Source organism: Saccoglossus kowalevskii, chromosome 6 (genome assembly GCF_978046115.1).
Source record: "Saccoglossus kowalevskii chromosome 6, keSacKowa6.1, whole genome shotgun sequence".
Taxonomy (NCBI): domain Eukaryota; kingdom Metazoa; phylum Hemichordata; class Enteropneusta; family Harrimaniidae; genus Saccoglossus; species Saccoglossus kowalevskii.
The window spans coordinates 31,923,211-31,944,642 of record NC_140646.1 but is presented as its reverse complement, the minus strand read 5'-3'; the positions used below and the strand labels follow the sequence as shown (position 1 = coordinate 31,944,642).

At 38.6% G+C, this 21,432-nt stretch overlaps 53 non-coding genes across 53 annotated transcripts; 29 read left to right on the top strand and 24 right to left on the bottom strand.

Annotated features, from left to right (window-relative positions):
- Nucleotides 1-4,234: 4,234 nt before the first annotated feature.
- On the top strand, nucleotides 4,235-4,306 carry TRNAA-UGC (transfer RNA alanine (anticodon UGC)). The gene has a single exon. It is a non-coding gene; the product is annotated as a tRNA-Ala (tRNA).
- Nucleotides 4,307-4,773: 467 nt separating this feature from the next.
- Nucleotides 4,774-4,845, top strand: TRNAA-UGC (transfer RNA alanine (anticodon UGC)). Its single transcript has one exon. It is a non-coding gene; the product is annotated as a tRNA-Ala (tRNA).
- Nucleotides 4,846-5,072: 227 nt separating this feature from the next.
- On the bottom strand, nucleotides 5,073-5,144 carry TRNAG-UCC (transfer RNA glycine (anticodon UCC)). Its single transcript has one exon. It is a non-coding gene; the product is annotated as a tRNA-Gly (tRNA).
- A 168-nt stretch (nucleotides 5,145-5,312) lies between these two features.
- TRNAA-UGC (transfer RNA alanine (anticodon UGC)) lies at nucleotides 5,313-5,384 on the top strand. Its single transcript has one exon. It is a non-coding gene; the product is annotated as a tRNA-Ala (tRNA).
- A 227-nt stretch (nucleotides 5,385-5,611) lies between these two features.
- On the bottom strand, nucleotides 5,612-5,683 carry TRNAG-UCC (transfer RNA glycine (anticodon UCC)). Its single transcript has one exon. It is a non-coding gene; the product is annotated as a tRNA-Gly (tRNA).
- A 168-nt stretch (nucleotides 5,684-5,851) lies between these two features.
- TRNAA-UGC (transfer RNA alanine (anticodon UGC)) lies at nucleotides 5,852-5,923 on the top strand. Its single transcript has one exon. It is a non-coding gene; the product is annotated as a tRNA-Ala (tRNA).
- A 467-nt stretch (nucleotides 5,924-6,390) lies between these two features.
- Nucleotides 6,391-6,462, top strand: TRNAA-UGC (transfer RNA alanine (anticodon UGC)). Its single transcript has one exon. It is a non-coding gene; the product is annotated as a tRNA-Ala (tRNA).
- Nucleotides 6,463-6,689: 227 nt separating this feature from the next.
- TRNAG-UCC (transfer RNA glycine (anticodon UCC)) lies at nucleotides 6,690-6,761 on the bottom strand. Its single transcript has one exon. It is a non-coding gene; the product is annotated as a tRNA-Gly (tRNA).
- Nucleotides 6,762-6,929: 168 nt separating this feature from the next.
- TRNAA-UGC (transfer RNA alanine (anticodon UGC)) lies at nucleotides 6,930-7,001 on the top strand. The gene has a single exon. It is a non-coding gene; the product is annotated as a tRNA-Ala (tRNA).
- A 233-nt stretch (nucleotides 7,002-7,234) lies between these two features.
- Nucleotides 7,235-7,306, bottom strand: TRNAG-UCC (transfer RNA glycine (anticodon UCC)). Its single transcript has one exon. It is a non-coding gene; the product is annotated as a tRNA-Gly (tRNA).
- A 168-nt stretch (nucleotides 7,307-7,474) lies between these two features.
- Nucleotides 7,475-7,546, top strand: TRNAA-UGC (transfer RNA alanine (anticodon UGC)). Its single transcript has one exon. It is a non-coding gene; the product is annotated as a tRNA-Ala (tRNA).
- Nucleotides 7,547-7,773: 227 nt separating this feature from the next.
- On the bottom strand, nucleotides 7,774-7,845 carry TRNAG-UCC (transfer RNA glycine (anticodon UCC)). The gene has a single exon. It is a non-coding gene; the product is annotated as a tRNA-Gly (tRNA).
- Nucleotides 7,846-8,013: 168 nt separating this feature from the next.
- Nucleotides 8,014-8,085, top strand: TRNAA-UGC (transfer RNA alanine (anticodon UGC)). Its single transcript has one exon. It is a non-coding gene; the product is annotated as a tRNA-Ala (tRNA).
- Nucleotides 8,086-8,312: 227 nt separating this feature from the next.
- Nucleotides 8,313-8,384, bottom strand: TRNAG-UCC (transfer RNA glycine (anticodon UCC)). The gene has a single exon. It is a non-coding gene; the product is annotated as a tRNA-Gly (tRNA).
- Nucleotides 8,385-8,552: 168 nt separating this feature from the next.
- On the top strand, nucleotides 8,553-8,624 carry TRNAA-UGC (transfer RNA alanine (anticodon UGC)). The gene has a single exon. It is a non-coding gene; the product is annotated as a tRNA-Ala (tRNA).
- A 227-nt stretch (nucleotides 8,625-8,851) lies between these two features.
- Nucleotides 8,852-8,923, bottom strand: TRNAG-UCC (transfer RNA glycine (anticodon UCC)). Its single transcript has one exon. It is a non-coding gene; the product is annotated as a tRNA-Gly (tRNA).
- Nucleotides 8,924-9,091: 168 nt separating this feature from the next.
- On the top strand, nucleotides 9,092-9,163 carry TRNAA-UGC (transfer RNA alanine (anticodon UGC)). Its single transcript has one exon. It is a non-coding gene; the product is annotated as a tRNA-Ala (tRNA).
- Nucleotides 9,164-9,390: 227 nt separating this feature from the next.
- On the bottom strand, nucleotides 9,391-9,462 carry TRNAG-UCC (transfer RNA glycine (anticodon UCC)). Its single transcript has one exon. It is a non-coding gene; the product is annotated as a tRNA-Gly (tRNA).
- A 168-nt stretch (nucleotides 9,463-9,630) lies between these two features.
- On the top strand, nucleotides 9,631-9,702 carry TRNAA-UGC (transfer RNA alanine (anticodon UGC)). Its single transcript has one exon. It is a non-coding gene; the product is annotated as a tRNA-Ala (tRNA).
- Nucleotides 9,703-9,929: 227 nt separating this feature from the next.
- TRNAG-UCC (transfer RNA glycine (anticodon UCC)) lies at nucleotides 9,930-10,001 on the bottom strand. The gene has a single exon. It is a non-coding gene; the product is annotated as a tRNA-Gly (tRNA).
- Nucleotides 10,002-10,169: 168 nt separating this feature from the next.
- On the top strand, nucleotides 10,170-10,241 carry TRNAA-UGC (transfer RNA alanine (anticodon UGC)). The gene has a single exon. It is a non-coding gene; the product is annotated as a tRNA-Ala (tRNA).
- Nucleotides 10,242-10,814: 573 nt separating this feature from the next.
- TRNAG-UCC (transfer RNA glycine (anticodon UCC)) lies at nucleotides 10,815-10,886 on the bottom strand. Its single transcript has one exon. It is a non-coding gene; the product is annotated as a tRNA-Gly (tRNA).
- A 168-nt stretch (nucleotides 10,887-11,054) lies between these two features.
- TRNAA-UGC (transfer RNA alanine (anticodon UGC)) lies at nucleotides 11,055-11,126 on the top strand. The gene has a single exon. It is a non-coding gene; the product is annotated as a tRNA-Ala (tRNA).
- A 467-nt stretch (nucleotides 11,127-11,593) lies between these two features.
- Nucleotides 11,594-11,665, top strand: TRNAA-UGC (transfer RNA alanine (anticodon UGC)). Its single transcript has one exon. It is a non-coding gene; the product is annotated as a tRNA-Ala (tRNA).
- Nucleotides 11,666-11,892: 227 nt separating this feature from the next.
- On the bottom strand, nucleotides 11,893-11,964 carry TRNAG-UCC (transfer RNA glycine (anticodon UCC)). The gene has a single exon. It is a non-coding gene; the product is annotated as a tRNA-Gly (tRNA).
- Nucleotides 11,965-12,132: 168 nt separating this feature from the next.
- Nucleotides 12,133-12,204, top strand: TRNAA-UGC (transfer RNA alanine (anticodon UGC)). The gene has a single exon. It is a non-coding gene; the product is annotated as a tRNA-Ala (tRNA).
- Nucleotides 12,205-12,431: 227 nt separating this feature from the next.
- TRNAG-UCC (transfer RNA glycine (anticodon UCC)) lies at nucleotides 12,432-12,503 on the bottom strand. The gene has a single exon. It is a non-coding gene; the product is annotated as a tRNA-Gly (tRNA).
- A 168-nt stretch (nucleotides 12,504-12,671) lies between these two features.
- TRNAA-UGC (transfer RNA alanine (anticodon UGC)) lies at nucleotides 12,672-12,743 on the top strand. The gene has a single exon. It is a non-coding gene; the product is annotated as a tRNA-Ala (tRNA).
- Nucleotides 12,744-13,210: 467 nt separating this feature from the next.
- On the top strand, nucleotides 13,211-13,282 carry TRNAA-UGC (transfer RNA alanine (anticodon UGC)). Its single transcript has one exon. It is a non-coding gene; the product is annotated as a tRNA-Ala (tRNA).
- Nucleotides 13,283-13,509: 227 nt separating this feature from the next.
- TRNAG-UCC (transfer RNA glycine (anticodon UCC)) lies at nucleotides 13,510-13,581 on the bottom strand. Its single transcript has one exon. It is a non-coding gene; the product is annotated as a tRNA-Gly (tRNA).
- Nucleotides 13,582-13,749: 168 nt separating this feature from the next.
- On the top strand, nucleotides 13,750-13,821 carry TRNAA-UGC (transfer RNA alanine (anticodon UGC)). Its single transcript has one exon. It is a non-coding gene; the product is annotated as a tRNA-Ala (tRNA).
- A 467-nt stretch (nucleotides 13,822-14,288) lies between these two features.
- TRNAA-UGC (transfer RNA alanine (anticodon UGC)) lies at nucleotides 14,289-14,360 on the top strand. The gene has a single exon. It is a non-coding gene; the product is annotated as a tRNA-Ala (tRNA).
- A 227-nt stretch (nucleotides 14,361-14,587) lies between these two features.
- TRNAG-UCC (transfer RNA glycine (anticodon UCC)) lies at nucleotides 14,588-14,659 on the bottom strand. Its single transcript has one exon. It is a non-coding gene; the product is annotated as a tRNA-Gly (tRNA).
- A 167-nt stretch (nucleotides 14,660-14,826) lies between these two features.
- Nucleotides 14,827-14,898, top strand: TRNAA-UGC (transfer RNA alanine (anticodon UGC)). The gene has a single exon. It is a non-coding gene; the product is annotated as a tRNA-Ala (tRNA).
- A 227-nt stretch (nucleotides 14,899-15,125) lies between these two features.
- TRNAG-UCC (transfer RNA glycine (anticodon UCC)) lies at nucleotides 15,126-15,197 on the bottom strand. Its single transcript has one exon. It is a non-coding gene; the product is annotated as a tRNA-Gly (tRNA).
- A 168-nt stretch (nucleotides 15,198-15,365) lies between these two features.
- Nucleotides 15,366-15,437, top strand: TRNAA-UGC (transfer RNA alanine (anticodon UGC)). Its single transcript has one exon. It is a non-coding gene; the product is annotated as a tRNA-Ala (tRNA).
- A 227-nt stretch (nucleotides 15,438-15,664) lies between these two features.
- On the bottom strand, nucleotides 15,665-15,736 carry TRNAG-UCC (transfer RNA glycine (anticodon UCC)). The gene has a single exon. It is a non-coding gene; the product is annotated as a tRNA-Gly (tRNA).
- A 168-nt stretch (nucleotides 15,737-15,904) lies between these two features.
- TRNAA-UGC (transfer RNA alanine (anticodon UGC)) lies at nucleotides 15,905-15,976 on the top strand. Its single transcript has one exon. It is a non-coding gene; the product is annotated as a tRNA-Ala (tRNA).
- Nucleotides 15,977-16,203: 227 nt separating this feature from the next.
- TRNAG-UCC (transfer RNA glycine (anticodon UCC)) lies at nucleotides 16,204-16,275 on the bottom strand. Its single transcript has one exon. It is a non-coding gene; the product is annotated as a tRNA-Gly (tRNA).
- A 168-nt stretch (nucleotides 16,276-16,443) lies between these two features.
- Nucleotides 16,444-16,515, top strand: TRNAA-UGC (transfer RNA alanine (anticodon UGC)). Its single transcript has one exon. It is a non-coding gene; the product is annotated as a tRNA-Ala (tRNA).
- A 227-nt stretch (nucleotides 16,516-16,742) lies between these two features.
- Nucleotides 16,743-16,814, bottom strand: TRNAG-UCC (transfer RNA glycine (anticodon UCC)). The gene has a single exon. It is a non-coding gene; the product is annotated as a tRNA-Gly (tRNA).
- Nucleotides 16,815-16,982: 168 nt separating this feature from the next.
- TRNAA-UGC (transfer RNA alanine (anticodon UGC)) lies at nucleotides 16,983-17,054 on the top strand. The gene has a single exon. It is a non-coding gene; the product is annotated as a tRNA-Ala (tRNA).
- Nucleotides 17,055-17,281: 227 nt separating this feature from the next.
- Nucleotides 17,282-17,353, bottom strand: TRNAG-UCC (transfer RNA glycine (anticodon UCC)). Its single transcript has one exon. It is a non-coding gene; the product is annotated as a tRNA-Gly (tRNA).
- A 168-nt stretch (nucleotides 17,354-17,521) lies between these two features.
- Nucleotides 17,522-17,593, top strand: TRNAA-UGC (transfer RNA alanine (anticodon UGC)). Its single transcript has one exon. It is a non-coding gene; the product is annotated as a tRNA-Ala (tRNA).
- A 227-nt stretch (nucleotides 17,594-17,820) lies between these two features.
- TRNAG-UCC (transfer RNA glycine (anticodon UCC)) lies at nucleotides 17,821-17,892 on the bottom strand. The gene has a single exon. It is a non-coding gene; the product is annotated as a tRNA-Gly (tRNA).
- A 168-nt stretch (nucleotides 17,893-18,060) lies between these two features.
- On the top strand, nucleotides 18,061-18,132 carry TRNAA-UGC (transfer RNA alanine (anticodon UGC)). The gene has a single exon. It is a non-coding gene; the product is annotated as a tRNA-Ala (tRNA).
- A 227-nt stretch (nucleotides 18,133-18,359) lies between these two features.
- On the bottom strand, nucleotides 18,360-18,431 carry TRNAG-UCC (transfer RNA glycine (anticodon UCC)). Its single transcript has one exon. It is a non-coding gene; the product is annotated as a tRNA-Gly (tRNA).
- Nucleotides 18,432-18,599: 168 nt separating this feature from the next.
- TRNAA-UGC (transfer RNA alanine (anticodon UGC)) lies at nucleotides 18,600-18,671 on the top strand. The gene has a single exon. It is a non-coding gene; the product is annotated as a tRNA-Ala (tRNA).
- Nucleotides 18,672-19,484: 813 nt separating this feature from the next.
- TRNAA-UGC (transfer RNA alanine (anticodon UGC)) lies at nucleotides 19,485-19,556 on the top strand. Its single transcript has one exon. It is a non-coding gene; the product is annotated as a tRNA-Ala (tRNA).
- A 227-nt stretch (nucleotides 19,557-19,783) lies between these two features.
- On the bottom strand, nucleotides 19,784-19,855 carry TRNAG-UCC (transfer RNA glycine (anticodon UCC)). Its single transcript has one exon. It is a non-coding gene; the product is annotated as a tRNA-Gly (tRNA).
- Nucleotides 19,856-20,023: 168 nt separating this feature from the next.
- Nucleotides 20,024-20,095, top strand: TRNAA-UGC (transfer RNA alanine (anticodon UGC)). Its single transcript has one exon. It is a non-coding gene; the product is annotated as a tRNA-Ala (tRNA).
- A 227-nt stretch (nucleotides 20,096-20,322) lies between these two features.
- Nucleotides 20,323-20,394, bottom strand: TRNAG-UCC (transfer RNA glycine (anticodon UCC)). Its single transcript has one exon. It is a non-coding gene; the product is annotated as a tRNA-Gly (tRNA).
- Nucleotides 20,395-20,855: 461 nt separating this feature from the next.
- TRNAG-UCC (transfer RNA glycine (anticodon UCC)) lies at nucleotides 20,856-20,927 on the bottom strand. Its single transcript has one exon. It is a non-coding gene; the product is annotated as a tRNA-Gly (tRNA).
- Between the last annotated feature and the right edge of the window lie 505 nt (nucleotides 20,928-21,432).

Below are 21,432 nucleotides of genomic sequence, written 5' to 3'. Positions count from 1 at the left end.
ACGGACATATGGCTCATAGTAAATATGGTATTCATTGCGTAAATGCATACATTTAAACATTTTGTACATTAAAATGTACGCCAGACGCCCAACCAATTGCACCACAGAAACATAGTCCTATTGAAGTTGGTATTCACACAATGAACCAAATGTATGTGGACATTATGTATAATTAAACAACTCGTACAGCGCTCTGGGCGAGCCTGAACCACCAAACTTTCGGTTAACAGCCGAACGCGCTTTTTTTTTCCTATTTAATAAAAGACTGTCCCACTGACCGGTCTTGTTAAATAGTTAAAATTACATTATGATAGTGAATATTAATTACAATAAATTTTAAAACAACAATTTTTTTTATAATAATCTCAAGTTCACATGAATGCATCTCATTGAGAGTATATGCTTTACATGCTTGCCAATCAGTTAGAAAGCTACATAATAGTACTTAAAGCGGGAGGGTTGTCACCTGCGCACGCGCGGGAATTGAATCCCAAGCGACAATAACAACACACGCTAAAAATGCAAAGGCTCATGGGTAGACGCTTGTTTGTGAACAATGATACGTTATGACCATCTGACGCATACGCATGTGACGACTCCCCCGCTTTAATTCACCGTTCTTCTTCCGTTGAAAAACGGAGATGAAGTAAACGTTCATAGGTGCACAATACCAAGATTGTGGCACAATTATACCTAAACGACGGTGAAAAAATGGAAATCAAATAAAGTGATAGATTTCATTTTTACTGACATTGTAATTCATAATATACTAGAGCATACGTTATATTAAAGCGGAGGGGTCGTCACCTGCGCACAGGCGGGAATTGAGTCACAAGCTACATAACAACGCGTGCTAAAAACAGAAAGGCTTATGGGTAGAGGCTTGTTTGTAAACAGTGACACGCTATGGCCGTCTGACGCATGCGCAGTTGACGACTCTAAGTTAATGTAAGGTAATCATCTTATCCGTCCACCATCTAAACGACATCCTGGTTTGTGGCAACGATACTCTCAAATTGTATGACAATATTTTTAAAGAGATACGCTGGTTCTCAAGACAAATAATTATTACCCAATCCTATTTATCGGTCTTGTCATAGAACTCACAAATAATGTTTTTAATTTCAGGTTATTGTTACGCAATGTTCGAGAAAAATATATTGAATACGTAGTTTTAGAAGACTTGAATTGTCGACCACTCGGTAAATAAGTGGATGGTACTTTCATTTCAATGTTTGTCTATCGGCTTTTTAAATGTTTGAGTGACATTTAATGGTTGCGTATAGCGGCGGGTTCGCTGACATCACATATAGGACCGCCGGACACCCTTGCCTAATTCCACGCATTTAGAGAATGGATCGAACGTAAAACCGTTTTCATTTGACCGAACTTTCGGCATTATCATACAAGACAGCTTTCTAATTGATAAAATGACTTCCACTGAAATCTCGCGGGGTTTAGAAGGTAGTTACGCTCAACACGGCCGAATGCATTCATTCGATCTAATTTTAGAACGATACCTTGATTAGTTTCATTTACATAAAAAATGATATTGTACATGCAGAGTACGTTATCGGCAATATCACGCCCTTCGATGCAGCGCGTCTGATTCGTTGAAATTATTTTGCGGAGTCTATTAACCAGAGTTTTGGACAATATTTTATATCAGTGTTATGAAGCGCCAGTTTGTTTAGCATTCTTTTATCGCGACCAGGTTTAGGGTTCAGAGTAACAATGGCTCTCTGCATGCTACTAGTAAGCGTACCTTTTTTCGAATGCTCATACTTTGACAGAGCGAGCTCTTCTAGTGTTATTGGTTAATCACGGGCTGCTTTGTCTTCGGTATCAAATTTTGTTAGAGAGAAATTTTGTAAAATTATTTATAGCAGTTTCTGTACACGTTTGTTTAGTCGTCTATAAATAAAAATAACAGTTAAGTGTTTCGCGTAGGATAGCTTCACTCGTGTTACATAACCATTCCGGTAATTATTATTTTGGAGAATTTTTTTCGTGATTGTAAAAATATTCAGTAAGCTTATCACCTTCTTCGAAACTTAGTAATTTGCTTCGAATTTTTGCGCCCTTAATTTCAATGTCAGTCATGGTATCTAACTCGTGCTCCAACTTGGCCGCACGTGTTAGGTCGTAATCACAATATAATGCGGCTTTTTTATCAAAGCAATTTGACTTTTATTTTGTCTATTCGACTTTGAAAATATTTTTGAGGGTGTTGGTTAAGCCAAACGTCTACAAATTGGTATGTATTTATAAACTGGTGTAGTCGTTTGCTTAACTGATCGATACTGATCAAGAGCATTGTAGGAATTATTATTGGTTTACAAAAATTACATTAATAGCGACGAACATTATGTTGAAAAATTTGGAACGCTCAATAACGGCACTGGGAGCGTATATATTAACAACTTTGTGTCAATGTCGCATATTTATTGTACAAGTTTGCCCCCGTCGTCTTTTTTACTTTTCGAACTTCTATTCAGGAAGTTATGCTAACAAGCCAGCACACGCCATGCCTCCTATTGTGGTTAATACAAATCTGTACTATACTTCAATGATTCATACGTACAAGCTACACAACAAGCATGAAATGCAGTATGCAGTGGTTGCAGTGCCCAGGAACCACACGCGTTTATTACTGGTATTCCCCTTACATATGTAAATATACACGAAATAATTGATGCCAAAGCCCATCGCGAATACATCGACCGCCCAGGAAAAATCAAATATAAAAACCCGTCTAGGGAGAAAAAACTTCTTGAAACTTGTACCCGACGCAATGCCTGATGTACGTAGGGGTGGACGTCGGGCATCATCCATAATAAGGTTGTTTGCAACCGAGACTGAATACAATATAATACTCTTCCTACTATATACCCATGAGCACTTGGATACTTAGCCACTAACCAGAGCTGGTGAAATCCCACCTGTTAATAATTTACATACGAATAGATAACCAATTTTCTGCTAATCTACGAAACGCAGATAATTTACCAATATTACTAAATACATTAAAATCATTCACGAATGAGAGTTAACATTTTTGGAAGACCAAAATATTTCTTGTACACAGACAATGTCGTAGTGACTCTTCTTAAATAGATGCAAGATAATTTGCAATTTGTAATTATTGAAGCTAAAACTGCCATAACATTGTAAGGCAGACAAATGCTCTTACATAACTATCCATCCTGCGTTATCATGCTTATCATCTTTGCATTCTAGTTGGTTGCTATGCGTGGGTTTCGATGGTGTGCCGATTTCCGTGTTCGTTGATTCCGACTCATGATGTCTTTTAAATATTTGTGGTGGAATCGTTGTACCATTACCTGTCCTGTAGTATCATCGTCGCCGCTGTTGTTATTCCCGGCCCCTCCTTTGTCTTGTCTTTTGCTATGGTTTTGAAGTCTTTTCCTGTATTCCCTACCGTCCGATCTATTAGTCTTGACACCAGTCAGCCGCCGCTCAATTATTGACTGCATGGGATGAATAGGTTTTTCACAAGTCACACTTTATATGGCGATATGCACATTATCTTCAGATACAGATCGTCAATCATCAAGCGTAGAGCGTCTAGCGCAATCTCTCGCACGATGACCTCCCTTTCCAATTTTTTTCTGTTTTCACATCATTGTTCTGTATGACCGATACCCACATATTTTAGGCATTTGATAATACCTTTTTATGGTCATTATGTAGAAGTCTGAAATGGTCGTACATCGAAAAAGTATATAAATAAAGAAAAAAACAACAACAACTGTGCCCTTTATGCTGGGCAATTCATAACAAAATGTTTTTCATCTACAACTTTGTTTTGTGTACATTGGTCACATATTCTAGAATTAACAGTTACTGCAATCTTTTTATTTTATGTCTGACAGTTTCAATTTTAAGACAGTGATTACTAAATCTAAATATAGTCCAGGTCATAAGTAGCTAAACATTAGTGATATCAAGAATGTATCATTCAGCTTTACCCTTGTTCTTAAACATCCTGTATGTTTTTAATTTTAATGGAAGGCAACCATGCTAACCGTTACACCACCAATGCCAGGCTCATTACAGTTTGTCTAATTAGCGATGTCGGAAAGTTCATTTTTGGGGAGATGTATTGAAAATGTAACATGATTCAATGTTCATTGTGTTCATTGAATAAATCGAAGTGATTTTATTTAGTGATTCAATTTTTTTTCAATCCTTTCATTTTGTAACTCATCTCGGGGATGTAGCTCAGTGGTAGAGCGCATGCTTTGCATGTATGAGGCCCCGGGTTCGAAACCCGGCATCTCCATTTTCTGATGCTGGTTGAAAACAAGTTGATGAGGGGGGAAAAACGTTTTAGAGATGTGTTGATTCGTAATTGAAAGTAACATAAAGCTAAACCATTTGATCATCTTGAACCCACTTGTAAATTAGTTGAAGGAAACTATATTCTTCAATTCAGTTATTGCTCAATAGCTTATATTTGGTAGTGACAAGAAATTGACACGCATTCATTGCCTCAAAACAATCTGCTGCTGCATTGGCCGGGAGTTGAACCCGGATCGACTGCTTGGAAGGCAACCATGCTAACCGTTACACCACCAAAGCCAGGCTCATTACAGTTTGTCTAATTAGCGATGTCGGAAAGTTCATTTTTGGGGAGATGTATTGAAAATGTAACATGATTCAATGTTCATTGTGTTCATTGAATAAATCGAAGTGATTTTATTTAGTGATTCAATTTTTTTTCAATCCTTTCATTTTGTAACTCATCTCGGGGATGTAGCTCAGTGGTAGAGCGCATGCTTTGCATGTATGAGGCCCCGGGTTCGAAACCCGGCATCTCCATTTTCTGATGCTGGTTGAAAACAAGTTGATGAGGGGGAAAAAACGTTTTAGAGATGTGTTGATTCGTAATTGAAAGTAACATAAAGCTAAACCATTTGATCATCTTGAACCCACTTGTAAATTAGTTGAAGGAAAATATATTCTTCAATTCAGTTATTGCTCAATAGCTTATATTTGGTAGTGACAAGAAATTGACACGCATTCATTGCCTCAAAACAATCTGCTGCTGCATTGGCCGGGAGTTGAACCCGGATCGACTGCTTGGAAGGCAACCATGCTAACCGTTACACCACCAATGCCAGGCTCATTACAGTTTGTCTAATTAGCGATGTCGGAAAGTTCATTTTTGGGGAGATGTATTGAAAATGTAACATGATTCAATGTTCATTGTGTTCATTGAATAAATCGAAGTGATTTTATTTAGTGATTCAATTTTTTTTCAATCCTTTCATTTTGTAACTCATCTCGGGGATGTAGCTCAGTGGTAGAGCGCATGCTTTGCATGTATGAGGCCCCGGGTTCGAAACCCGGCATCTCCATTTTCTGATGCTGGTTGAAAACAAGTTGATGAGGGGGGAAAAACGTTTTAGAGATGTGTTGATTCGTAATTGAAAGTAACATAAAGCTAAACCATTTGATCATCTTGAACCCACTTGTAAATTAGTTGAAGGAAACTATATTCTTCAATTCAGTTATTGCTCAATAGCTTATATTTGGTAGTGACAAGAAATTGACACGCATTCATTGCCTCAAAACAATCTGCTGCTGCATTGGCCGGGAGTTGAACCCGGATCGACTGCTTGGAAGGCAACCATGCTAACCGTTACACCACCAATGCCAGGCTCATTACAGTTTGTCTAATTAGCGATGTCGGAAAGTTCATTTTTGGGGAGATGTATTGAAAATGTAACATGATTCAATGTTCATTGTGTTCATTGAATAAATCGAAGTGATTTTATTTAGTGATTCAATTTTTTTTCAATCCTTTCATTTTGTAACTCATCTCGGGGATGTAGCTCAGTGGTAGAGCGCATGCTTTGCATGTATGAGGCCCCGGGTTCGAAACCCGGCATCTCCATTTTCTGATGCTGGTTGAAAACAAGTTGATGAGGGGGGAAAAACGTTTTAGAGATGTGTTGATTCGTAATTGAAAGTAACATAAAGCTAAACCATTTGATCATCTTGAACCCACTTGTATATTAGTTGAAGGAAACTATATTCTTCAATTCAGTTATTGCTCAATAGCTTATATTTGGTAGTGACAAGAAATTGACACGCATTCATTACCTCAAAACAATCTGCTGCTGCATTGGCCGGGAGTTGAAGCCGGATCGACAGCTTGGAAGGCAACCATGCTAACCGTTACACCACCAATGCCAGGCTCATTACAGTTTGTCTAATTAGCGATGTCGGAAAGTTCATTTTTGGGGAGATGTATTGAAAATGTAACATGATTCAATGTTCATTGTGTTCATTGAATAAATCGAAGTGATTTTATTTAGTGATTCAATTTTTTTTCAATCCTTTCATTTTGTAACTCATCTCGGGGATGTAGCTCAGTGGTAGAGCGCATGCTTTGCATGTATGAGGCCCCGGGTTCGAAACCCGGCATCTCCATTTTCTGATGCTGGTTGAAAACAAGTTGATGAGGGGGGAAAAACGTTTTAGAGATGTGTTGATTCGTAATTGAAAGTAACATAAAGCTAAACCATTTGATCATCTTGAACCCACTTGTAAATTAGTTGAAGGAAACTATATTCTTCAATTCAGTTATTGCTCAATAGCTTATATTTGGTAGTGACAAGAAATTGACACGCATTCATTGCCTCAAAACAATCTGCTGCTGCATTGGCCGGGAGTTGAACCCGGATCGACTGCTTGGAAGGCAACCATGCTAACCGTTACACCACCAATGCCAGGCTCATTACAGTTTGTCTAATTAGCGATGTCGGAAAGTTCATTTTTGGGGAGATGTATTGAAAATGTAACATGATTCAATGTTCATTGTGTTCATTGAATAAATCGAAGTGATTTTATTTAGTGATTCAATTTTTTTTCAATCCTTTCATTTTGTAACTCATCTCGGGGATGTAGCTCAGTGGTAGAGCGCATGCTTTGCATGTATGAGGACCTGGGTTCGAAACCCGGCATCTCCATTTTCTGATGCTGGTTGAAAACAAGTTAACGTTGATGAGGGGGGAAAAACGTTTTAGAGATGTGTTGATTCGTAATTGAAAGTAACATAAAGCTAAACCATTTGATCATCTTGAACCCACTTGTAAATTAGTTGAAGGAAACTATATTCTTCAATTCAGTTATTGCTCAATAGCTTATATTTGGTAGTGACAAGAAATTGACACGCATTCATTGCCTCAAAACAATCTGCTGCTGCATTGGCCGGGAGTTGAACCCGGATCGACTGCTTGGAAGGCAACCATGCTAACCGTTACACCACCAATGCCAGGCTCATTACAGTTTGTCTAATTAGCGATGTCGGAAAGTTCATTTTTGGGGAGATGTATTGAAAATGTAACATGATTCAATGTTCATTGTGTTCATTGAATAAATCGAAGTGATTTTATTTAGTGATTCAATTTTTTTTCAATCCTTCCATTTTGTAACTCATCTCGGGGATGTAGCTCAGTGGTAGAGCGCATGCTTTGCATGTATGAGGCCCCGGGTTCGAAACCCGGCATCTCCATTTTCTGATGCTGGTTGAAAACAAGTTGATGAGGGGGAAAAAACGTTTTAGAGATGTGTTGATTCGTAATTGAAAGTAACATAAAGCTAAACCATTTGATCATCTTGAACCCACTTGTAAATTAGTTGAAGGAAAATATATTCTTCAATTCAGTTATTGCTCAATAGCTTATATTTGGTAGTGACAAGAAATTGACACGCATTCATTGCCTCAAAACAATCTGCTGCTGCATTGGCCGGGAGTTGAACCCGGATCGACTGCTTGGAAGGCAACCATGCTAACCGTTACACCACCAATGCCAGGCTCATTACAGTTTGTCTAATTAGCGATGTCGGAAAGTTCATTTTTGGGGAGATGTATTGAAAATGTAACATGATTCAATGTTCATTGTGTTCATTGAATAAATCGAAGTGATTTTATTTAGTGATTCAATTTTTTTTCAATCCTTTCATTTTGTAACTCATCTCGGGGATGTAGCTCAGTGGTAGAGCGCATGCTTTGCATGTATGAGGACCTGGGTTCGAAACCCGGCATCTCCATTTTCTGATGCTGGTTGAAAACAAGTTGATGAGGGGGGAAAAACGTTTTAGAGATGTGTTGATTCGTAATTGAAAGTAACATAAAGCTAAACCATTTGATCATCTTGAACCCACTTGTAAATTAGTTGAAGGAAACTATATTCTTCAATTCAGTTATTGCTCAATAGCTTATATTTGGTAGTGACAAGAAATTGACACGCATTCATTGCCTCAAAACAATCTGCTGCTGCATTGGCCGGGAGTTGAACCCGGATCGACTGCTTGGAAGGCAACCATGCTAACCGTTACACCACCAATGCCAGGCTCATTACAGTTTGTCTAATTAGCGATGTCGGAAAGTTCATTTTTGGGGAGATGTATTGAAAATGTAACATGATTCAATGTTCATTGTGTTCATTGAATAAATCGAAGTGATTTTATTTAGTGATTCAATTTTTTTTCAATCCTTCCATTTTGTAACTCATCTCGGGGATGTAGCTCAGTGGTAGAGCGCATGCTTTGCATGTATGAGGCCCCGGGTTCGAAACCCGGCATCTCCATTTTCTGATGCTGGTTGAAAACAAGTTGATGAGGGGGAAAAAACGTTTTAGAGATGTGTTGATTCGTAATTGAAAGTAACATAAAGCTAAACCATTTGATCATCTTGAACCCACTTGTAAATTAGTTGAAGGAAAATATATTCTTCAATTCAGTTATTGCTCAATAGCTTATATTTGGTAGTGACAAGAAATTGACACGCATTCATTGCCTCAAAACAATCTGCTGCTGCATTGGCCGGGAGTTGAACCCGGATCGACTGCTTGGAAGGCAACCATGCTAACCGTTACACCACCAATGCCAGGCTCATTACAGTTTGTCTAATTAGCGATGTCGGAAAGTTTATTTTTGGGGAGATGTATTGAAAATGTAACATGATTCAATGTTCATTGTGTTCATTGAATAAATCGAAGTGATTTTATTTAGTGATTCAATTTTTTTTCAATCCTTTCATTTTGTAACTCATCTCGGGGATGTAGCTCAGTGGTAGAGCGCATGCTTTGCATGTATGAGGCCCCGGGTTCGAAACCCGGCATCTCCATTTTCTGATGCTGGTTGAAAACAAGTTGATGAGGGGGGAAAAACGTTTTAGAGATGTGTTGATTCGTAATTGAAAGTAACATAAAGCTAAACCATTTGATCATCTTGAACCCACTTGTAAATTAGTTGAAGGAAACTATATTCTTCAATTCAGTTATTGCTCAATAGCTTATATTTGGTAGTGACAAGAAATTGACACGCATTCATTGCCTCAAAACAATCTGCTGCTGCATTGGCCGGGAGTTGAACCCGGATCGACTGCTTGGAAGGCAACCATGCTAACCGTTACACCACCAATGCCAGGCTCATTACAGTTTGTCTAATTAGCGATGTCGGAAAGTTCATTTTTGGGGAGATGTATTGAAAATGTAACATGATTCAATGTTCATTGTGTTCATTGAATAAATCGAAGTGATTTTATTTAGTGATTCAATTTTTTTTCAATCCTTTCATTTTGTAACTCATCTCGGGGATGTAGCTCAGTGGTAGAGCGCATGCTTTGCATGTATGAGGCCCCGGGTTCGAAACCCGGCATCTCCATTTTCTGATGCTGGTTGAAAACAAGTTGATGAGGGGGGAAAAACGTTTTAGAGATGTGTTGATTCGTAATTGAAAGTAACATAAAGCTAAACCATTTGATCATCTTGAACCCACTTGTAAATTAGTTGAAGGAAACTATATTCTTCAATTCAGTTATTGCTCAATAGCTTATATTTGGTAGTGACAAGAAATTGACACGCATTCATTGCCTCAAAACAATCTGCTGCTGCATTGGCCGGGAGTTGAACCCGGATCGACTGCTTGGAAGGCAACCATGCTAACCGTTACACCACCAATGCCAGGCTCATTACAGTTTGTCTAATTAGCGATGTCGGAAAGTTCATTTTTGGGGAGATGTATTGAAAATGTAACATGATTCAATGTTCATTGTGTTCATTGAATAAATCGAAGTGATTTTATTTAGTGATTCAATTTTTTTTCAATCCTTTCATTTTGTAACTCATCTCGGGGATGTAGCTCAGTGGTAGAGCGCATGCTTTGCATGTATGAGGCCCCGGGTTCGAAACCCGGCATCTCCATTTTCTGATGCTGGTTGAAAACAAGTTGATGAGGGGGGAAAAACGTTTTAGAGATGTGTTGATTCGTAATTGAAAGTAACATAAAGCTAAACCATTTGATCATCTTGAACCCACTTGTATATTAGTTGAAGGAAACTATATTCTTCAATTCAGTTATTGCTCAATAGCTTATATTTGGTAGTAACAAGAAATTGACACGCATTCATTACCTCAAAACAATCTGCTGCTGCATTGGCCGGGAGTTGAAGCCGGATCGACAGCTTGGAAGGCAACCATGCTAACCGTTACACCACCAATGCCAGGCTCATTACAGTTTGTCTAATTAGCGATGTCGGAAAGTTCATTTTTGGGGAGATGTATTGAAAATGTAACATGATTCAATGTTCATTGTGTTTAGAGATGTGTTGATTCGTAATTGAAAGTAACATAAAGCTAAACCATTTGATCATCTTGAACCCACTTGTAAATTAGTTGAAGGAGACTATATTCTTCAATTCAGTTATTGCTCAATAGCTTATATTTGGTAGTGACAAGAAATTGACACGCATTCATTGCCTCAAAACAATCTGCTGCTGCATTGGCCGGGAGTTGAACCCGGATCGACTGCTTGGAAGGCAACCATGCTAACCGTTACACCACCAATGCCAGGCTCATTACAGTTTGTCTAATTAGCGAAGTCGGAAAGTTCATTTTTGGGGAGATGTATTGAAAATGTAACATGATTCAATGTTCATTGTGTTCATTGAATAAATCGAAGTGATTTTATATAGTGATTCAATTTTTTTTCAATCCTTTCATTTTGTAACTCATCTCGGGGATGTAGCTCAGTGGTAGAGCGCATGCTTTGCATGTATGAGGCCCCGGGTTCGAAACCCGGCATCTCCATTTTCTGATGCTGGTTGAAAACAAGTTGATGAGGGGGGAAAAACGTTTTAGAGATGTGTTGATTCGTAATTGAAAGTAACATAAAGCTAAACCATTTGATCATCTTGAACCCACTTGTAAATTAGTTGAAGGAAACTATATTCTTCAATTCAGTTATTGCTCAATAGCTTATATTTGGTAGTGACAAGAAATTGACACGCATTCATTGCCTCAAAACAATCTGCTGCTGCATTGGCCGGGAGTTGAACCCGGATCGACTGCTTGGAAGGCAACCATGCTAACCGTTACACCACCAAAGCCAGGCTCATTACAGTTTGTCTAATTAGCGATGTCGGAAAGTTCATTTTTGGGGAGATGTATTGAAAATGTAACATGATTCAATGTTCATTGTGTTCATTGAATAAATCGAAGTGATTTTATTTAGTGATTCAATTTTTTTTCAATCCTTTCATTTTGTAACTCATCTCGGGGATGTAGCTCAGTGGTAGAGCGCATGCTTTGCATGTATGAGGCCCCGGGTTCGAAACCCGGCATCTCCATTTTCTGATGCTGGTTGAAAACAAGTTGATGAGGGGGAAAAAACGTTTTAGAGATGTGTTGATTCGTAATTGAAAGTAACATAAAGCTAAACCATTTGATCATCTTGAACCCACTTGTAAATTAGTTGAAGGAAAATATATTCTTCAATTCAGTTATTGCTCAATAGCTTATATTTGGTAGTGACAAGAAATTGACACGCATTCATTGCCTCAAAACAATCTGCTGCTGCATTGGCCGGGAGTTGAACCCGGATCGACTGCTTGGAAGGCAACCATGCTAACCGTTACACCACCAATGCCAGGCTCATTACAGTTTGTCTAATTAGCGATGTCGGAAAGTTCATTTTTGGGGAGATGTATTGAAAATGTAACATGATTCAATGTTCATTGTGTTCATTGAATAAATCGAAGTGATTTTATTTAGTGATTCAATTTTTTTTCAATCCTTTCATTTTGTAACTCATCTCGGGGATGTAGCTCAGTGGTAGAGCGCATGCTTTGCATGTATGAGGCCCCGGGTTCGAAACCCGGCATCTCCATTTTCTGATGCTGGTTGAAAACAAGTTGATGAGGGGGGAAAAACGTTTTAGAGATGTGTTGATTCGTAATTGAAAGTAACATATAGCTAAACCATTTGATCATCTTGAACCCACTTGTAAATTAGTTGAAGGAAACTATATTCTTCAATTCAGTTATTGCTCAATAGCTTATATTTGGTAGTGACAAGAAATTGACACGCATTCATTGCCTCAAAACAATCTGCTGCTGCATTGGCCGGGAGTTGAACCCGGATCGACTGCTTGGAAGGCAACCATGCTAACCGTTACACCACCAATGCCAGGCTCATTACAGTTTGTCTAATTAGCGATGTCGGAAAGTTCATTTTTGGGGAGATGTATTGAAAATGTAACATGATTCAATGTTCATTGTGTTCATTGAATAAATCGAAGTGATTTTATTTAGTGATTCAATTTTTTTTCAATCCTTTCATTTTGTAACTCATCTCGGGGATGTAGCTCAGTGGTAGAGCGCATGCTTTGCATGTATGAGGCCCCGGGTTCGAAACCCGGCATCTCCATTTTCTGATGCTGGTTGAAAACAAGTTGATGAGGGGGGAAAAACGTTTTAGAGATGTGTTGATTCGTAATTGAAAGTAACATAAAGCTAAACCATTTGATCATCTTGAACCCACTTGTATATTAGTTGAAGGAAACTATATTCTTCAATTCAGTTATTGCTCAATAGCTTATATTTGGTAGTGACAAGAAATTGACACGCATTCATTACCTCAAAACAATCTGCTGCTGCATTGGCCGGGAGTTGAAGCCGGATCGACAGCTTGGAAGGCAACCATGCTAACCGTTACACCACCAATGCCAGGCTCATTACAGTTTGTCTAATTAGCGATGTCGGAAAGTTCATTTTTGGGGAGATGTATTGAAAATGTAACATGATTCAATGTTCATTGTGTTCATTGAATAAATCGAAGTGATTTTATTTAGTGATTCAATTTTTTTTCAATCCTTTCATTTTGTAACTCATCTCGGGGATGTAGCTCAGTGGTAGAGCGCATGCTTTGCATGTATGAGGCCCCGGGTTCGAAACCCGGCATCTCCATTTTCTGATGCTGGTTGAAAACAAGTTGATGAGGGGGGAAAAACGTTTTAGAGATGTGTTGATTCGTAATTGAAAGTAACATAAAGCTAAACCATTTGATCATCTTGAACCCACTTGTAAATTAGTTGAAGGAAACTATATTCTTCAATTCAGTTATTGCTCAATAGCTTATATTTGGTAGTGACAAGAAATTGACACGCATTCATTGCCTCAAAACAATCTGCTGCTGCATTGGCCGGGAGTTGAACCCGGATCGACTGCTTGGAAGGCAACCATGCTAACCGTTACACCACCAATGCCAGGCTCATTACAGTTTGTCTAATTAGCGATGTCGGAAAGTTCATTTTTGGGGAGATGTATTGAAAATGTAACATGATTCAATGTTCATTGTGTTCATTGAATAAATCGAAGTGATTTTATTTAGTGATTCAATTTTTTTTCAATCCTTTCATTTTGTAACTCATCTCGGGGATGTAGCTCAGTGGTAGAGCGCATGCTTTGCATGTATGAGGCCCCGGGTTCGAAACCCGGCATCTCCATTTTCTGATGCTGGTTGAAAACAAGTTGATGAGGGGGGAAAAACGTTTTAGAGATGTGTTGATTCGTAATTGAAAGTAACATAAAGCTAAACCATTTGATCATCTTGAACCCACTTGTATATTAGTTGAAGGAAACTATATTCTTCAATTCAGTTATTGCTCAATAGCTTATATTTGGTAGTGACAAGAAATTGACACGCATTCATTACCTCAAAACAATCTGCTGCTGCATTGGCCGGGAGTTGAAGCCGGATCGACAGCTTGGAAGGCAACCATGCTAACCGTTACACCACCAATGCCAGGCTCATTACAGTTTGTCTAATTAGCGATGTCGGAAAGTTCATTTTTGGGGAGATGTATTGAAAATGTAACATGATTCAATGTTCATTGTGTTCATTGAATAAATCGAAGTGATTTTATTTAGTGATTCAATTTTTTTTCAATCCTTTCATTTTGTAACTCATCTCGGGGATGTAGCTCAGTGGTAGAGCGCATGCTTTGCATGTATGAGGCCCCGGGTTCGAAACCCGGCATCTCCATTTTCTGATGCTGGTTGAAAACAAGTTGATGAGGGGGGAAAAACGTTTTAGAGATGTGTTGATTCGTAATTGAAAGTAACATAAAGCTAAACCATTTGATCATCTTGAACCCACTTGTAAATTAGTTGAAGGAAACTATATTCTTCAATTCAGTTATTGCTCAATAGCTTATATTTGGTAGTGACAAGAAATTGACACGCATTCATTGCCTCAAAACAATCTGCTGCTGCATTGGCCGGGAGTTGAACCCGGATCGACTGCTTGGAAGGCAACCATGCTAACCGTTACACCACCAATGCCAGGCTCATTACAGTTTGTCTAATTAGCGATGTCGGAAAGTTCATTTTTGGGAGATGTATTGAAAATGTAACATGATTCAATGTTCATTGTGTTCATTGAATAAATCGAAGTGATTTTATTTAGTGATTCAATTTTTTTTCAATCCTTTCATTTTGTAACTCATCTCGGGGATGTAGCTCAGTGGTAGAGCGCATGCTTTGCATGTATGAGGACCTGGGTTCGAAACCCGGCATCTCCATTTTCTGATGCTGGTTGAAAACAAGTTGATGAGGGGGGAAAAACGTTTTAGAGATGTGTTGATTCGTAATTGAAAGTAACATAAAGCTAAACCATTTGATCATCTTGAACCCACTTGTAAATTAGTTGAAGGAAACTATATTCTTCAATTCAGTTATTGCTCAATAGCTTATATTTGGTAGTGACAAGAAATTGACACGCATTCATTGCCTCAAAACAATCTGCTGCTGCATTGGCCGGGAGTTGAACCCGGATCGACTGCTTGGAAGGCAACCATGCTAACCGTTACACCACCAATGCCAGGCTCATTACAGTTTGTCTAATTAGCGATGTCGGAAAGTTCATTTTTGGGGAGATGTATTGAAAATGTAACATGATTCAATGTTCATTGTGTTCATTGAATAAATCGAAGTGATTTTATTTAGTGATTCAATTTTTTTTCAATCCTTCCATTTTGTAACTCATCTCGGGGATGTAGCTCAGTGGTAGAGCGCATGCTTTGCATGTATGAGGCCCCGGGTTCGAAACCCGGCATCTCCATTTTCTGATGCTGGTTGAAAACAAGTTGATGAGGGGGAAAAAACGTTTTAGAGATGTGTTGATTCGTAATTGAAAGTAACATAAAGCTAAACCATTTGATCATCTTGAACCCACTTGTAAATTAGTTGAAGGAAAATATATTCTTCAATTCAGTTATTGCTCAATAGCTTATATTTGGTAGTGACAAGAAATTGACACGCATTCATTGCCTCAAAACAATCTGCTGCTGCATTGGCCGGGAGTTGAACCCGGATCGACTGCTTGGAAGGCAACCATGCTAACCGTTACACCACCAATGCCAGGCTCATTACAGTTTGTCTAATTAGCGATGTCGGAAAGTTTATTTTTGGGGAGATGTATTGAAAATGTAACATGATTCAATGTTCATTGTGTTCATTGAATAAATCGAAGTGATTTTATTTAGTGATTCAATTTTTTTTCAATCCTTTCATTTTGTAACTCATCTCGGGGATGTAGCTCAGTGGTAGAGCGCATGCTTTGCATGTATGAGGCCCCGGGTTCGAAACCCGGCATCTCCATTTTCTGATGCTGGTTGAAAACAAGTTGATGAGGGGGGAAAAACGTTTTAGAGATGTGTTGATTCGTAATTGAAAGTAACATAAAGCTAAACCATTTGATCATCTTGAACCCACTTGTAAATTAGTTGAAGGAAACTATATTCTTCAATTCAGTTATTGCTCAATAGCTTATATTTGGTAGTGACAAGAAATTGACACGCATTCATTGCCTCAAAACAATCTGCTGCTGCATTGGCCGGGAGTTGAACCCGGATCAACTGCTTGGAAGGCAACCATGCTAACCGTTACACCACCAATGCCAGGCTCATTACAGTTTGTCTAATTAGCGATGTCGGAAAGTTCATTTTTGGGGAGATGTATTGAAAATGTAACATGATTCAATGTTCATTGTGTTCATTGAATAAATCGAAGTGATTTTATTTAGTGATTCAATTTTTTTTCAATCCTTTCATTTTGTAACTCATCTCGGGGATGTAGCTCAGTGGTAGAGCGCATGCTTTGCATGTATGAGGACCTGGGTTCGAAACCCGGCATCTCCATTTTCTGATGCTGGTTGAAAACAAGTTGATGAGGGGGGAAAAACGTTTTAGAGATGTGTTGATTCGTAATTGAAAGTAACATAAAGCTAAACCATTTGATCATCTTGAACCCACTTGTAAATTAGTTGAAGGAAACTATATTCTTCAATTCAGTTATTGCTCAATAGCTTATATTTGGTAGTGACAAGAAATTGACACGCATTCATTGCCTCAAAACAATCTGCTGCTGCATTGGCCGGGAGTTGAACCCGGATCGACTGCTTGGAAGGCAACCATGCTAACCGTTACACCACCAATGCCAGGCTCATTACAGTTTGTCTAATTAGCGATGTCGGAAAGTTCATTTTTGGGGAGATGTATTGAAAATGTAACATGATTCAATGTTCATTGTGTTCATTGAATAAATCGAAGTGATTTTATTTAGTGATTCAATTTTTTTTCAATCCTTCCATTTTGTAACTCATCTCGGGGATGTAGCTCAGTGGTAGAGCGCATGCTTTGCATGTATGAGGCCCCGGGTTCGAAACCCGGCATCTCCATTTTCTGATGCTGGTTGAAAACAAGTTGATGAGGGGGAAAAAACGTTTTAGAGATGTGTTGATTCGTAATTGAAAGTAACATAAAGCTAAACCATTTGATCATCTTGAACCCACTTGTAAATTAGTTGAAGGAAAATATATTCTTCAATTCAGTTATTGCTCAATAGCTTATATTTGGTAGTGACAAGAAATTGACACGCATTCATTGCCTCAAAACAATCTGCTGCTGCATTGGCCGGGAGTTGAACCCGGATCGACTGCTTGGAAGGCAACCATGCTAACCGTTACACCACCAATGCCAGGCTCATTACAGTTTGTCTAATTAGCGATGTCGGAAAGTTTATTTTTGGGGAGATGTATTGAAAATGTAACATGATTCAATGTTCATTGTGTTCATTGAATAAATCGAAGTGATTTTATTTAGTGATTCAATTTTTTTTCAATCCTTTCATTTTGTAACTCATCTCGGGGATGTAGCTCAGTGGTAGAGCGCATGCTTTGCATGTATGAGGCCCCGGGTTCGAAACCCGGCATCTCCATTTTCTGATGCTGGTTGAAAACAAGTTGATGAGGGGGGAAAAACGTTTTAGAGATGTGTTGATTCGTAATTGAAAGTAACATAAAGCTAAACCATTTGATCATCTTGAACCCACTTGTAAATTAGTTGAAGGAAACTATATTCTTCAATTCAGTTATTGCTCAATAGCTTATATTTGGTAGTGACAAGAAATTGACACGCATTCATTGCCTCAAAACAATCTGCTGCTGCATTGGCCGGGAGTTGAACCCGGATCGACTGCTTGGAAGGCAACCATGCTAACCGTTACACCACCAATGCCAGGCTCATTACAGTTTGTCTAATTAGCGATGTCGGAAAGTTCATTTTTGGGGAGATGTATTGAAAATGTAACATGATTCAATGTTCATTGTGTTCATTGAATAAATCGAAGTGATTTTATTTAGTGATTCAATTTTTTTTCAATCCTTTCATTTTGTAACTCATCTCGGGGATGTAGCTCAGTGGTAGAGCGCATGCTTTGCATGTATGAGGCCCCGGGTTCGAAACCCGGCATCTCCATTTTCTGATGCTGGTTGAAAACAAGTTGATGAGGGGGGAAAAACGTTTTAGAGATGTGTTGATTCGTAATTGAAAGTAACATAAAGCTAAACCATTTGATCATCTTGAACCCACTTGTAAATTAGTTGAAGGAAACTATATTCTTCAATTCAGTTATTGCTCAATAGCTTATATTTGGTAGTGACAAGAAATTGACACGCATTCATTGCCTCAAAACAATCTGCTGCTGCATTGGCCGGGAGTTGAACCCGGATCGACTGCTTGGAAGGCAACCATGCTAACCGTTACACCACCAATGCCAGGCTCATTACAGTTTGTCTAATTAGCGATGTCGGAAAGTTCATTTTTGGGGAGATGTATTGAAAATGTAACATGATTCAATGTTCATTGTGTTCATTGAATAAATCGAAGTGATTTTATTTAGTGATTCAATTTTTTTTCAATCCTTTCATTTTGTAACTCATCTCGGGGATGTAGCTCAGTGGTAGAGCGCATGCTTTGCATGTATGAGGCCCCGGGTTCGAAACCCGGCATCTCCATTTTCTGATGCTGGTTGAAAACAAGTTGATGAGGGGGGAAAAACGTTTTAGAGATGTGTTGATTCGTAATTGAAAGTAACATAAAGCTAAACCATTTGATCATCTTGAACCCACTTGTATATTAGTTGAAGGAAACTATATTCTTCAATTCAGTTATTGCTCAATAGCTTATATTTGGTAGTAACAAGAAATTGACACGCATTCATTACCTCAAAACAATCTGCTGCTGCATTGGCCGGGAGTTGAAGCCGGATCGACAGCTTGGAAGGCAACCATGCTAACCGTTACACCACCAATGCCAGGCTCATTACAGTTTGTCTAATTAGCGATGTCGGAAAGTTCATTTTTGGGGAGATGTATTGAAAATGTAACATGATTCAATGTTCATTGTGTTTAGAGATGTGTTGATTCGTAATTGAAAGTAACATAAAGCTAAACCATTTGATCATCTTGAACCCACTTGTAAATTAGTTGAAGGAAACTATATTCTTCAATTCAGTTATTGCTCAATAGCTTATATTTGGTAGTGACAAGAAATTGACACGCATTCATTGCCTCAAAACAATCTGCTGCTGCATTGGCCGGGAGTTGAACCCGGATCGACTGCTTGGAAGGCAACCATGCTAACCGTTACACCATCAATACCAGGCTCATTACAGTTTGTCTAATTAGCGATGTCGGAAAGTTCATTTTTGGGGAGATGTATTGAAAATGTAACATGATTCAATGTTCATTGTGTTCATTGAATAAATCGAAGTGATTTTATTTAGTGATTCAATTTTTTGTCAATCCTTTCATTTTGTAACTCATCTCGGGGATGTAGCTCAGTGGTAGAGCGCATGCTTTGCATGTATGAGGCCCCGGGTTCGAAACCCGGCATCTCCATTTTCTGATGCTGGTTGAAAACAAGTTGATGAGGGGGGAAAAACGTTTTAGAGATGTGTTGATTCGTAATTGAAAGTAACATAAAGCTAAACCATTTGATCATCTTGAACCCACTTGTAAATTAGTTGAAGGAGACTATATTCTTCAATTCAGTTATTGCTCAATAGCTTATATTTGGTAGTGACAAGAAATTGACACGCATTCATTGCCTCAAAACAATCTGCTGCTGCATTGGCCGGGAGTTGAACCCGGATCGACTGCTTGGAAGGCAACCATGCTAACCGTTACACCACCAATGCCAGGCTCATTACAGTTTGTCTAATTAGCGAAGTCGGAAAGTTCATTTTTGGGGAGATGTATTGAAAATGTAACATGATTCAATGTTCATTGTGTTCATTGAATAAATCGAAGTGATTTTATATAGTGATTCAATTTTTTTTCAATCCTTTCATTTTGTAACTCATCTCGGGGATGTAGCTCAGTGGTAGAGCGCATGCTTTGCATGTATGAGGCCCCGGGTTCGAAACCCGGCATCTCCATTTTCTGATGCTGGTTGAAAACAAGTTGATGAGGGGGGAAAAACGCTTTAGAGATGTGTTGATTCGTAATTGAAAGTAACATAAAGCTAAACCATTTGATCATCTTGAACCCACTTGTAAATTAGTTGAAGGAAACTATATTCTTCAATTCAGTTATTGCTCAATAGCTTATATTTGGTAGTGACAAGAAATTGACACGCATTCATTGCCTCAAAACAATCTGCTGCTGCATTGGCCGGGAGTTGAACCCGGATCGACTGCTTGGAAGGCAACCATGCTAACCGTTACACCACCAATGCCAGGCTCATTACAGTTTGTCTAATTAGCGAAGTCGGAAAGTTCATTTTTGGGGAGATGTATTGAAAATGTAACATGATTCAATGTTCATTGTGTTCATTGAATAAATCGAAGTGATTTTATATAGTGATTCAATTTTTTTTCAATCCTTTCATTTTGTAACTCATCTCGGGGATGTAGCTCAGTGGTAGAGCGCATGCTTTGCATGTATGAGGCCCCGAGTTCGAAACCCGGCATCTCCATTTTCTGATGCTGGTTGAAAACAAGTTGATGAGGGGGGAAAAACGTTTTAGAGATGTGTTGATTCGTAATTGAAAGTAACATAAACCATTTGATCATCTTGAACCCACTTGTAAATTAGTTGAAGGAAACTATATTCTTCAATTCAGTTATTGCTCAATAGCTTATATTTGGTAGTGACAAGAAATTGACACGCATTCATTGCCTCAAAACAATCTGCTGCTGCATTGGCCGGGAGTTGAACCCGGATCGACTGCTTGGAAGGCAACCATGCTAACCGTTACACCACCAATGCCAGGCTCATTACAGTTTGTCTAATTAGCGATGTCGGAAAGTTCATTTTTGGGGAGATGTATTGAAAATGTAACATGATTCAATGTTCATTGTGTTCATTGAATAAATCGAAGTGATTTTATTTAGTGATTCAATTTTTTTTCAATCCTTTTATTTTGTAACTCATCTCGGGGATGTAGCTCAGTGGTAGAGCGCATGCTTTGCATGTATGAGGCCACGGGTTCGAAACCCGGCATCTCCATTTTCTGATGCTGGTTGAAAACAAGTTGATGAAGGGGGAAAAACGTTTTAGAGATGTGTTGATTCGTAATTGAAAGTAACATAAAGCTAAACCATTTGATCATCTTGAAGCCACTTGTAAATTAGTTGAAGGAAACTATATTCTTCAATTCAGTTATTGCTCAATAGCTTATATTTGGTAGTGACAAGAAATTGACACGCATTCATTGCCTCAAAACAATCTGCTGCTGCATTGGCCGGTAGTTGAACCCGGATCGACTGCTTGG